A 14,295-nucleotide genomic window follows, 5' to 3' on the forward strand; every position below is an offset into this window, starting at 1 on the left:
TAGGTATATTTTAAAGGTGTACCAATTAAAAAATTGGTATCTCTTGCCATGAAAAATAAAGTGCTCTTTAACTATTAACTAGAGGCTTTTGTACTGTAACTTGGTTGGCAAATAAAGCATGATGAATGTGTTGGGCACAAGTCCTTCCCCAGCCACCACAAATGCAGAGAGGCCAATGAATTGTATGTGCTGGAGTTGGACAGGATTTGTGAAGCTGAACAGCGGGGTACTTAGGAGTCGTAAGGTAGGTCTACACAACAAAAACTGTTCACAGGCTAGCCTACCGAAGCTAGCTTGAAGCCGCCTAACCTGGGTAACAATAGCAAAGAAGTGAGAACAATTCAGTCTTCAGGGTGGGCTAGCAAATGGATTACATTCCCAGAGTCCTCACTGGGTTTGCACTACCCATGCTGAAGCCAGCTGCCTTCACATACAAGGTGGATTCACGTTAGCTCAGGCAGACTAGCTCATTCGCAGCTTTTGCTATGTATACATACCCTTAGAGACTCCCCCCACATATCAACATAATGACGCTTTGAGAAACAGCACAAGGGTCGTCAGGGTGGGAGGGTATCTGGGGTGACGCTGGTGGAACCACTGGCAACTTCTCCTGCTCCAATCCCAAACACCTCCCACAGATTAAGAGATAGGGAGCAGAAGGGCATTCTGTAGCCTCAGGCCAGTAGTGGCCACAGAGAGGCTCCAGAGCCTGGAACAATTCCCCTCTGCCCTCCACATCCCCCCCAAGCACCACCTGCAGAACAACAGGGAGGATCTGGTCCTTAAGTGAGCACAGCAGCTCATATTTCTTTGGATTACTAGCAAGATGTGACAAAATTTCTGCATCTTTACTCGAGTTCTACTAAATAGCGTGGGATTCAGTATATGCTGGCTAGTTAGTGCACCTGGGAGGCTGTCCAACAACAGAACTGTGCCCCTTTTAGTGGTTACAGGAGAAGGAAATAATTTAACTGAAGTGCCTTGACAGTTAAATGACAGACCAGCCATAGCTGCAAAACCGAACATGCAAGGCAATCTGGATCAAGCAGGCATATACGTACAGGCAGCCTACAGCTGCAGAATAAAGTGTTAGCCGGAACGTAATATATTCTTCTGCAAAGAGACAAAAATAACGTAAATAGAATCCAATATCTATAAGAGTCACTACATCCTTTTAACAGGTTACACAAATCACAATGTTAAACTTCATAATTGGACATGATTTTCCTCTAATCAGATAGGTACCCGCAGGAGCTTCTGCCAGTTTAACTGAATGAAGACATTACCTGTGAAAGACATGGGAGCTACCTGTAACATTTTATGAATATTATATGTCCCTCTGTTTGTTATTTTGCTGTTCATTATATGACTACCAGGGCTTAATTCCAGCAGGAATTTCTACAGGAAAGGGGGCAGGAGTTTCAGATAGCCCCATTTACCATATTTAAAGGGACAATGTAAGCATCACCTCCTTCAAAGTTTACCTCCTTCAAAGTTTACCTCAGACCACGCTAAGGTCACCTGTCTGGCTGATAACCCCAGGGGTGGGGGGTGATCCTCAAGTATACAAGGGGGCCTCCATGTGGGAAACTGGAAGAAAGAACTTTGGGGCTGATAAATGGACAAGTCTGAAACACAAGGGGGAGAGACAAAAACTGACAGAAAGGAGAATGAACCCCAGTCCCCAGAAGTAGGGGCATCTGGTAAGATAAACCTATAAGAGTACCAATGGGGAGATTCTTACTAAGATAGATATGCATGTAGACTCTGTGTTATGTTAAGAACCCTTTTCTCTCCTTATGCTTTCTTCCTACTATTGAGATTAAACAACACTTTATTTAGAAAAGGCTGTTTTGAGTCACTGCATTCACCACAGGTGCCAACTCCCTAAGGGGAAAACAGCTGAGCAATCACAGTTGGTACATGAAGTACTGTAGCCCAGCACTCAGTCTAAGAGTGGGAGAATCACAGGATTCCACTCCAGGGATCCCAGTAAAGGGTCGAGGTCTCAAACCTGGAAGGGATACTCTTAGAGAGAGACACCACAGAAGGTCTCAGAAGTGCAGTTAGACCTGAACCACGACAATACCATCTCACATCCAGGCAAGAGAAACAACTAGACAATGCCTTAGAACAACGGCGTGGCAAAAGTGCCAGGTCCATTTACTATCCCAGCCATAAAAATCAACATACCCACCTTTATGATGCCGATAGTGAAATGACTAAAGGGGAAGATCAATTGCCACTGGTGAAGAGAATTTTGCAAAGTTGCTAGATTATATTACACGCTGATATGACAAATGACATTGATTGACATGACAATGACAAATATTGGTCATTAAGTCCCAGTAAGCACCATTCATTATCAAGTCACAGCTATATTACTTCTCAGTTGTTAAGAATGTTACTTAGTTCCACAAGAATTAAAAAACCAAAACAAAATTATTCACAGTATTATAATAGCAGCTAAGTGTTGTTATATAGATTTAGGTACACACACTAAATAAAGAGCATCTACCCATAAACTCTAGGCATCTCTGATATAATTTTAAAATTCAACAAAATTAATCCCCAAATATACCTGAAGTGCAGAAGTACAATTAAATATAATCCACCAACACACTAAACCACCTAAAAACTCATGCCACCCTCCATTCCAACATATTCCCTTCTCTCCTCCAAGTATTTTTAGGGTGGGGTTGGGATGGTGGGGAGTGGGGAATTAGCTCTGTATCTAGGGAATAGATTCCAAAGTTGTGGATACCCTCACAGCAAATGACCAGCCAGCAACAGCCCATTCTCATCTATACCAATAAGACTGCAGCTCATGCAGTTTGGCACACACAGAGAGAGAGAGAGAGAGAGAGCGCGCGCATCTCTCAAGTAGATCAGGAAATGTGGAAAGGATGGATTTTGTCTCCTGTCCACAGTACTGCTGCTGCTGCTCCAGCTGCTGCAGGAGAAGTCTTTCAGGTTCTTGGGGTTTGATTAGCCCTCATGAGCTGTTGCTTTTTTTTGCATAAGACTCTGGTTTTGCTTATGCACAACTCACAGTATACTCATTACACTAATTAAATGTGAAAAACCTATGTTAATGCAATGTCTGAGTTGCAATTTTACATGCAGAGACATCAGAGTTCAAAATTCTATTTCCCACAGCAACTGTAGCTTAGTAACCCTTGTGCATAAGCAGAATTTTGCATTACTGCAAACACATTATGGTGCTCATATTTATGCCAAATACTGTAGATGGGCCAGAATCAGAAAACCTGATGCAGGGAGGTAAGCATTATATTTGCACGACTGAGATTAAGTGTTCCCCCAATCAGAGAATTTACTATGAGAGAGAAAGAGGACAGGAGGTGTTTTGACTGTTATCCTGCCTCGGAGATCCCATCAAAAGAAAGTGGGTGGCTTTAACTCCTTCCAGGAGCAGGAACTACTGCAGGGACAACTGAACAAAGGCACACAACAATTTCCTTTCCAGTGCTGCCCCCAAGCAGTGGAACAAGGGAACTTGTAGTTGCTCTGTTCTACCACAACCTCTTCCCCTGGTGGATTTCTGCCAATGGGGCCCTCCAGCAGAACAAACCACAGGTTGAATTTGACACTACATTTATTTATATTTAGTTAGATTTATTTAAAATTCATCCATGGTCCAAATTTTAATAAAAATTGCATAAAAAACATGTCAGTTGTGGAATTGCTGATACATGCAGAGGATTCAGTTACAATTACCAAAGCTGTAATATTTAATACAGTGGCTATCAGCCTTTCCAGACTACTGTACCCTTTTCAGAAGTCTGATTTGTCTTGCGTACCCCAAGCTTCATCTCACTTAAAAACTACTTGCTTACAAAATCAGACATAAAAATACGGAAGTGTCACAACACACTATTACTGAAAAATTGCTTACTTTGTCATTTTTACCGTATAATTATAAAATAAATCAATTGGAATATAAATATTGTACTTACATTTCAGTGGATAGTATATAGAGCAGTATAAACGAGCCATTGTCTGTATGAAATTTTAGTTTGTACTGACTTTGCTAGTGCTTTTCATGTAGCCTGTTGTAAATCTAGCCAAACATTTAAATGAGTTGATGTACCCCCTGGAAGACCTCCACGTATCCTCAGGGGTACATGTACTCCTGGTTGAGAACCACTGATTTAATAGACCAAAAACTCTTAGGCTGCAATTGTACCGTCTTACTAGTAATGCTGTAATGAGTCAAAATTACCTAGGTCAGGTCACTAAGCCTGCTCTCATTGCACCTAGGCAGCACCTGATTCTTCCTTTCAAGTGAAAAAAAAATCAACTGTGAGCCATTTCAAAGGTTTTAAATTAGCTGCATTAGCCTCTGATCAAGAGAACTGCAAAACCTTATGGTTGCGGCTTTTCCCCAAGCAACAGGATCCTACCTGGTATCTAAGCAGCAAAACTGAGCAAGTAAGCCAGTACGCCCTGGTACAGCGTACCGGTAAGAGCCAGTGCGCCGTACCGGGACCGGCTTTCCCAGACGGCAATTTAAAGCCCTGGGGTAGTGGCAGCGGGGCTCTGGTGGGGATTTAAAGGGCCCCAGAGCTCCAGCCCCCGCTACCGCCCCAGGCCTTCAAATCCCCGCCTGAACCCTGCTGCCCAAGCCCTGGGGTAGCAGTGGCAGTCGGCAGTCACTAGGGCTCCTCAGTGATTTAAAGGGCCCGGGGCCCTGCTGCGGTAGCGGCAGCTGGAGCCCTGGGCCCTTTAAATCGCCCCCGAGTCCCGAATGATGTTCGCTTTTTTTTGCAACAGTGTTACATTGTTGACTCATATTTAACTTAAGGTCCACTATGACCCCTAGGATCTCTTTCCGCAGTACTCCTTCCTAGGCAGTCATTTCCCATTTTGTATGTGTGCAACTGATTGTTCCTTCCTAAATGGAGTACTTGCTTCTATCCTTCTTGAATTTTATCCTATTTACTTCAGACCATTTCTCCAGTTTGTCCAGATCATTTTGAATTGTAATCCTATCCTCCAAAGCACTTGCAACCCCTCCCAGTTTGGTATCGCTCTCTATGCCATTATCTAAATCATTAATGAAGATATCGAACAGAACCAGACCCAGAACTGATCCCTGTGGGACACCACTCATTATGCCCTTCCAGTATGACAGTGAACCACTGATGATTACTCTCTGGGAATGGTTTTCCAACCAGTTTTGCACCCACATTATAGTAGCTCCATCTAGGTTGCATTTCCCTATGACATATTGCTCCTCAAATAACATCAACCCTCCTAAACACATTAGATTTGCTGTGTTAGGGGTGCAGAGTTAATATAAAAAAATCCATTCTGTATCTGCATCTCATCTACTATGGAGCACCAAGCCCTTCCTTATCACGGTAAATCTATTTAACTAGATGTAAACATGCTTCCTCCACTCTCTCAGATGCCAGCCAAGAATCCCACAGTTGCTTCCCTCTCAACTACCAGCTCTCATAAAACTAAATAAATGACATTGAAGACACAGTGCTAATTAGTTATGTACTTAATTAAGAATCAGGGTTTTCTGACAGAACACCATTAGGCTAAATTCATTCCTAGTGTAAGTAGAGTAACTGTAAGGAAACATTTGGCCTAAGTGTCCAGTCGAACACCAGGATAGATGGTAAGACTCGCCAGGGGGCAAGGCTACTTCCAATCATAAAAACCATGGATCCCGGGGGAGGGCAGGGATCTGCAGAGAAAATGTGCCTGTGCATTAACTTTGGGGTACTCTGTCCTTCCACACACCCTCTCATTGGGCTCCCAGGCTGCATGGCTACAATAAGTTGGCCAAGGCATCTCCCAGCCAGCAGTTCCCCGGGATTCCCCTTTTAGTGGTGCTTTCAGCACAGTAACGGCTCCGTAAAAATGTCAGCGTAGCCTGAAATTGTAGACCCATCTCTCAGGATAACTGTGAAGGGGGCCAGAAGAGAAATAAAGGGGCAGCTGGGGGGGAAGTGGGGAGGGCAGGATATCATCCCAGCAGAGCTTCAAGTTCTACAAGACCAGGGCTCTGGAGCTTATGTGCTCAGCAGGCTAGACACCTATTGGAAGTTTTCATTTTCCTTAGAATCATAGAATCATAGAATATCAGGGTTGGAAGGGACCCCAGAAGGTCATCTAGTCCAACCCCCTGCTCAAAGCAGGACCAATTCCCAGTTAAATCATCCCAGCCAGGGCTTTGTCAAGCCTGACCTTAAAAACCTCTAAGGAAGGAGATTCTACCACCTCCCTAGGTAACGCATTCCAGTGTTTCACCACCCTCTTAGTGAAAAAGTTTTTCCTAATATCCAATTTAAACCTCCCCCACTGCAACTTGAGACCATTACTCCTCATTCTGTCATCTGCTACCATTGAGAACAGTCTAGAGCCATCCTCTTTGGAACCCCCTTTCAGGTAGTTGAAAGCAGCTATCAAATCCCCCCTCATTCTTCTCTTCTGCAGGCTAAACAATCCCAGCTCCCTCAGCCTCTCCTCATAACTCATGTGTTCCAGTCCCCTAATCATTTTTGTTGCCCTTCGCTGGACTCTCTCCAATTTATCCACATCCTTCTTGAAGTGTGGGGCCCAAAACTGGACACAGTACTCCAGATGAGGCCTCACCAATGTCGAATAGAGGGGAACGATCACGTCCCTCGATCTGCTCGCTATGCCCCTACTTATACATCCCAAAATGCCATTGGCCTTCTTGGCAACAAGGGCACACTGCTGACTCATATCCAGCTTCTCGTCCACTGTCACCCCTAGGTCCTTTTCTGCAGAACTGCTGCCTAGCCATTCGGTCCCTAGTCTGTAGCTGTGCATTGGGTTCTTCCGTCCTAAGTGCAGGACCCTGCACTTATCCTTATTGAACCTCATCAGATTCCTTTTGGCCCAATCTTCCAATTGGTCTAGGTCCTTCTGTATCCTATCCCTCCCCTCCAGCGTATCTACCACTCCTCCCAGTTTAGTATCATCCGCAAATTTGCTGAGAGTGCAATCCACACCATCCTCCAGATCATTTATGAAGATATTGAATAAAACCGGCCCCAGGACCGACCCTTGGGGCACTCCACTTGATACCGGCTGCCAACTAGACATGGAGCCATTGATCACTACCCGTTGAGCCCGACAATTTAGCCAGCTTTCTACCCACCTTATAGTGCATTCATCCAGCCCATACTTCCTTAACTTGCTGACAAGAATACTATGGGAGACCGTGTCAAAAGCTTTGCTAAAGTCAAGAAACAATACATCCACTGCTTTCCCTTCATCCACAGAACCAGTAATCTCATTATAAAAGGCGATTAGATTAGTCAGGCATGACCTTCCCTTGGTGAATCCATGCTGGCTGTTCCTGATCACTTTCCTCTCATGCAAGTGCTTCAGGATTGATTCTTTGAGGACCTGCTCCATGATTTTTCCAGGGACTGAGGTGAGGCTGACTGGCCTGTAGTTCCCAGGATCTTCCTTCTTCCCTTTTTTAAAGATTGGCACTACATTAGCCTTTTTCCAGTCATCCGGGACTTCCCCGGTTCGCCACGAGTTTTCAAAGATAATGGCCAGTGGCTCTGCAATCACAGCCGCCAATTCCTTCAGCACTCTCGGATGCAACTCGTCCGGCCCCATGGACTTGTGCACGTCCAGCTTTTCTAAATAGTCCCTAACCGCCTCTATCTCCACAGAGGGCTGGCCATCTCTTCCGCATTTTGTGATGCCCAGCGCAGCAGTCTGGGAGCTGACCTTGTTAGTGAAAACAGAGGCAAAAAAAGCATTGAGTACATTAGCTTTTTCCACATCCTCTGTCACTAGGTTGCCTCCCTCATTCAGTAAGGGGCCCACACATTCCTTGGCTTTCTTCTTGTTGCCAACATACCTGAAGAAACCCTTCTTGTTACTCTTGACATCTCTGGCTAGCTGCAGCTCCAGGTGCGATTTGGCCCTCCTGATAACATTCCTACATGCCCGAGCAATATTTTTATACTCTTCCCTGGTCATATGTCCAACCTTCCACTTCTTGTAAGCTTCTTTTTTATGTTTAAGATCCGCTAGGATTTCACCATTAAGCCAAGTTGGTCGCCTGCCATATTTACTATTCTTTCGACTCATCGGGATGGTTTGTCCCTGTAACCTCAACAGGGATTCCTTGAAATACAGCCAGCTCTCCTGGACTCCTTTCCCCTTCAAGTTAGTCCCCCAGGGGATCCTGGCCATCCGTTCCCTGAGGGAGTCGAAGTCTGCTTTCCTGAAGTCCAGGGTCCATATCCTGCTGCTTACCTTTGTTCCCTGCGTCAGGATCCTGAACTCAACCAACTCATGGTCACTGCCTCCCAGATTCCCATCCACTTTTGCTTCCCCCACTAATTCTACCCGGTTTGTGAGCAGCAGGTCAAGAAAAGCACCCCCCCTAGTTGGCTCCTCTAGCACTTGCGCCAGGAAATTGTCCCCTACGCTTTCCAAAAACTTCCTGGATTGTCTATGCACCGCTGTATTGCTCTCCCAGCAGATATCAGGAAAATTAAAGTCACCCATGAGAATCAGGGCATGCGATCTAGTAGCTTCCGTGAGCTGCCGGAAGAAAGCCTCATCCACCTCATCCCCCTGGTCCGGTGGTCTATAGCAGACTCCCACCACTACATCACTCTTGTTGCACACACTTCTAAACTTAATCCAGAGACACTCAGGTTTTTCTGCAGTTTCGTACCGGAGCTCTGAGCAGTCATACTGCTCCCTTACATACAGTGCTACTCCCCCACCTTTTCTGCCCTGCCTGTCCTTCCTGAACAGTTTATAACCATCCATGACAGTACTCCAGTCATATGAGTTATCCCACCAAGTCTCTGTTATTCCGATCACGTCATAGTTCCTTGACATCACCAGGACCTCCAGTTCTCCCTGCTTGTTTCCAAGGCTTTGTGCATTTGTATATAAGCACTTGAGATAACCTGTTGATCGCCCCTCATTGCCAGTATGAGGCAGGAGCCCTCCTTCCTTGGGGCCTTCAGGAATGGGGTTTCCCTTCTGCACACCTCCTAAGGTGTATAGCTATAGAGATGATCTCCTGAAGACCTTAATGGATTAAAAGATTGTCTAGCAGTAGCTTCTACTTCAAGCATCTAAAGCAGTGCATGTTTCTGAACTGAAATGAAAAACGTAGAGCTGTGAATCACAACAATTCCTATGTCTATTACAGGTGGAAAAACAAAAACAAAAACAAAAAACTGCGAAAGACTATTGGTCTTCAACCAGTGGTCAAAGAACACACATAAATATAAAAAAGCGTTAACCTTCTCAGTGACAGCACAAGAGCCTTGCTCTTAACTGTGAAACGCATTCCTGTGCAGAGGGCCAGCATAAAGGCATTTGTAACATTTAAACTTTCAAAATTCAGCATACGGGAAGATAGGCCTTGTGCTGGTCCTCTACAGAGGGGTGAGTTTCACCCAAAATTCAGATCTTACAAGTGTTTATCATCAAAAGTTGGTTAATATCCACCATGCAAATCAGACATTTAACTTCCGCTTTTATAATAAATGGAAACACACTGTTTCCATTTATTATAAACTTTAGCTTTCTATGGTTTTATTTTGGAAAGTTAATTTGTAATAATATCTGAAGCTGTATTTATAGTGCATGTATTTTCCTTTTGCAATTCTAAGGCTTGGCTACACTTCTGTTGTGAATTTCAACAACAGGGAAGATCAGTTAGCAATGCACAGGTAAGTCTGTGTTTCAGAGATATCTAGGGATCGTTTTGCAAAGCACGTAGCTAATCAACTGTTTTTATTTGAAACTTCCTTTGAAGCACCTGATGAAGAACATTCTGGGGCACATCTGAACCGCTGATGAGCCAGCTGCTGCAGCTCAGCAGGAAACAACAAAGTCAATAATCTGGAGCCAAAGGAGTAAGATGGTAGCAGCTGGCACCTTCAAGAGTTCCATGACTCTTTGCATGCAGTCAGTTAATGGCTACTATTGGTTGGATAATGGATCAACTTTTTTTTTTTTTTTATTTCTCTTGATCAGCTAGCTACATACTGCCAGCCTGTGTTAGAGCACATGCCTCTGACTTGGCTGATTAGATTGGGGCTAACTCACCAAGATTGTGATATACGTAAGTGAAAGATCCTAAACCTGAACCAACAGACCATAAATTCAATAAACGAGTGGATACGGATATGAAAGGCCCAGGAGAAATAAGAATTTACAGAGTGCAAGAGGGTGCACCACACAGGTATCTGTGAGATATGAGGCAAGAGAAATATCAAACTGTTGTGATGACATGAAACCTAAATGTTGTTAGATTGTCTGGGGAGATCCCAAGATTCTCTAGATCTTCATATCTCACACTATTAATAAAGGAGTATTTTAATAGCTTGGGCTTGCAACAGGATGAGATATATAGAAAGTTTTGGCAACTGGGATAGCCTGCTTAAGGTTCATGCCCCTGTGAAAGGTGGGAGGAGGTTGGTTTGGGTAGTACATTGTCACTGAAGTGGGTACACATCAAAGAGAAATACCCTCCTTAGAGATGCAACTTTCCCTCTCATTTCCCCTGCAGTGGTTCCAGCCTCTCTCTTAACCATGACAACAAGCTCAGCTATACAAACTACCCATCAACAAGTTGCCTCCACATTGTTCTGACTTATGAGGCACCATCCAAGATACCCCATAAGCCAAAATGTGATGTTGCATTTTAAATGCCACAGGAAGACGACCACAAAGAGGAAGATGAGGCATTTGGGCTCAGCCCACAGGCAGCTGGTTTTTAATCAGGAAATGGGTGTACAGTCACAAGTTGATACGGGTTATGGTGAGAAGAGCTAGCAGACAGGGAAAGGAAGGAAGAGTGGGAGAGAAGAAGTGGGAGAGGGTGACAGACATCTAGTAGGTCAATTATGACAAACGCAAGAGATCACAACTTTCATTATAACTAGCTGGGACAGTCCCTTTAATCTGTGACATTTCTGGTAAATCAGGATATCTGCTCATATAAAAGATTATCACCATGAGTGATCTGTAGATTTTAGGACCTGCTCAACACTGAGCCCAGTTTTGCAACCCGTGCTCACATTGGGTAGTAGTGTGAATAATCCCAATTAACTGAGCAAGGCTACAGAATCAGGCCTATTTAAATAAGGACAGCTAAAGGTCCTATCTTGTTCCCCTAGAAGTCAATAGCAAAATCCTCGCTGACGTAAATGGGAGGAAAATCAAGCCCTAGACATCAGTTCCAAGGTTAAAAGTAAATGTCCTTTGAATTTTATTAAGCAGTTTGTGTCATTCGTATTTCACTTCTCTAATATGAAGAGAATGGTTTTGTACCAGCAGCTCTTGTGAAATCCCTACTAGCTCACAGTGGTTTTTAGATCACACGCACACAACTGGATTCTGAATTCCTGGTGGAGTAAATTGTGGATAACTCCATTAAAGTTAGTTAAGTTTACACTGGTAACTTTAAGTTAATAAACTTCAGTAATCAGGCTCATAGGAGTACATTTTGTCATTTAAATCATCTGTTTTTATTTCTGCAGAAAATGTTTCTACAGTAGTACTACAGTAGTAGTTATAGTAGTCCTGCAGAAAAAAAGTCAAGATACAGGACCATAATTATGGTCAGAAAAAGTTACTGTTAAAGTGACAGGAGTTGCAGGGGGGCTCTACATTTATTCTCAAATTACTTCACATAAGTGATTATTGAATCAGTAAGGCAACTCTTAAGATGCAATGCTCCTTGAATAAATTTATTTCACTGTTATAAACTATTTAAGAAACATAGTAACTGGTAAACACAGTGGTCCGTGGACACGACAGGTATGTCTACTCTGCAGCCAGGACATGTGATTCTCAGTACAAGACAGTTTTGCGCTAGCTCTCCTCGAGCTAGCACTCCAAAACTAAGTGTGGACTTTGCGGCAGTGACAGCAAGTCAAGCTAGCCACCTGAATTCGGACAGGCTTGGACTCAGGCAGTTAGCCCAAGCCACTGCCCTCATGGCAACATCCACACTGCTAGATTTAGCTCACTAGCTGGAGCAGAGCTAGCACAAGTCTGTCTACCCGCATTGGGAATCACACCTTGTTGCTACAGCGCAGACATACCCTTAGGTTTTATTTTATGAAAGGTCTCTAGCCTGTGTTATGCAGGAGGTTAGAGTAAAAGTGATCACAGTGGTCCTTCTGGCCTTAGGACAGGGGTGGGCAAACTACAGTCTGAGGGCTGGATCCAGCCTGCCAGCCATTTTAATCTGGCCCTCGAGCTCCTGCCGGGGAGCGGGGTCTGGGGCTTGCCCCAGACCAGCACTCCAGCCAGGGAGCAAGGTCGGGGGCAGCTCTACACAGCTCCCAGAAGCAGCAGCATGGCCCCACTCTGGCACTCCAGCTGGGGATCAGGGCCGCTTTATGCGGCTCTCAGAAGCAGCGTGGCCCCCCTCTGGCTCCTACACATAGAGGCAGCCAGGGGGCTACACTCACACCCACCCCAAGCTCTGCCCCTGCAGCTCCCATTGGCCAGGAACTGCAGCCAATGGGAGCTGCAGGGGCGGTGCCTGTGGACAGGCAGCATGCCCCTTCTCTGGCTCTGCACGCTGCCAGCTTCTGGGAGCCACCTGAGGTAACGGCCGCCTGAAGCGTGCACCCCTGAACCTCTCCCTAGCCCCACCCTCCTGCCCCCCCAAATCTCTCATCCCCAGCCCCACCCCAGAGCCCACACCCCCAGATGGAGCCCTCGCCTCCACACGCCCCAAACCGCTACCCCAGCACTGATCACCCTCCAAACCCCTCGACAAGCCCAGAACATCCTCCTGCACCCCAAACTCTTCATCCCCACCCAGAGCCCTCTCCTGCCGCACCCCACTCCCCCACCCCATCCCAGAGCCTCCTCCCACACCCAGAACTCCTCATTCTGGCCCCACCTCGGAGCCTGCACCCCCAACCAGAGCCCTCACCTCCCCGCCCCCCGAATCCCAACCCCAATTGTGTGAGCATTCATGGCCCACCCTACAATTTCTATTCCCAGATGTGGCCTCAGTCCAAAAAGTTTGCCCACCCTGCCTTAGACTCTGTAGGCACAATAGATTAGATACATATCTCAAAAAGGTGGGTAAATATTAACCTTATTTACACAGATAGGGAACAGGGAGGCACACAGAAGCTAAAGCCCAAATTTTTCAGACTGGCTGCTGATTCCAGATCTCTCAGTTTTTGGGCACCCAGCCTGACACACCCTGAGTTTGCTTTTCAGGCATTCTGAGCACCAAGAGCTCCCACTGGAGCGAGTGGTGCTGATTGCTTCTGAAATTATGATTCAAGACTTTCAAATGGGCACCCAAAAATGGAGGCACTCAAAAGCAGTGGCCACTTTTTGACTTAAATGACTTGCCTAATGTCACATACTGAGTCAGTGCCAGAACTGAGAGTAAATCTCAAGACTTCTGACTCCCAATCCTCTCCACTGGCCTACACTGAGATGTACTGAAGATAACCTATAATACTGTGCTTTAAAACACTCTGTCAATCTCCTTCTGCAAAAGCTTTTTCAATTAATACCAATTAAATTTGTTTCCATCATGTTACAGTAGAGGGAAGGGAAAACCCAGACATGCTGTTGAAAAATGTTTTGTGATATTTTACTTGTTATTAAACAGCTCAAAGTGGAAAAGACAAGCTCATAAATGGAGACATGGTTTTTAGAACTGAAACAAACATGTTTTCAGATCTGCAGTAGCAGATAAGATCAATCTATGAGTACACAAAGAATACGCTGTGGAATGCTCAAATAAATTTGTTAGTCTCTAACGTGCCACAAGTACTCCTTTTCTAATTACATAAAGAAACCCTTCTTTGTCCAACATTAAATATCAGTCTTTAAACTGTGAATATTTTTAGGAAAAAGTTACTGGTAAAGTGACAGTGCACGCAGGCATCTCTGTATTTATTCCCTTGCACTAATTTCCATGCCATATTTGCTGAATTTGCAAGTTAAAACATTTTTTCCCCTAGCTATGGTCATACTGTAAGCCCAGAAGTTATATGGTGCATAATGCAGAATCTGATTAAACATCATTTATGCTGGCTCAGCTCTCCTGATGGTAATATCTCAGAAATTCAAGCAGGTTTAGTGTAGAGGAGACAGATATAATATGGCCCAAATCCTCCTCCTCCCACCCCAGTATGAAAGGCTGAAGAAATAGTAAGTTCCACTGTAGGGGAGGAGGGTCAGGGCAAACTGCAGAGCTCCTGTACAGAGGGGATCTACACCCAGGTCAGCATGGGCTTCATCTACAGTAAC

At 44.9% G+C, this 14,295-nt stretch overlaps 1 protein-coding gene across 4 annotated transcripts in view; it reads right to left on the bottom strand.

Annotated features, from left to right (window-relative positions):
• Window positions 1-14,295, bottom strand: part of MBP (myelin basic protein) — a 174,230-nt gene that overhangs the window by 112,383 nt on the left and 47,552 nt on the right. The gene's annotated exons all lie outside the window — the stretch shown is intronic.

The sequence above is a fragment of the Lepidochelys kempii genome, chromosome 2 (genome assembly GCF_965140285.1).
Source record: "Lepidochelys kempii isolate rLepKem1 chromosome 2, rLepKem1.hap1, whole genome shotgun sequence".
Taxonomy (NCBI): domain Eukaryota; kingdom Metazoa; phylum Chordata; order Testudines; family Cheloniidae; genus Lepidochelys; species Lepidochelys kempii.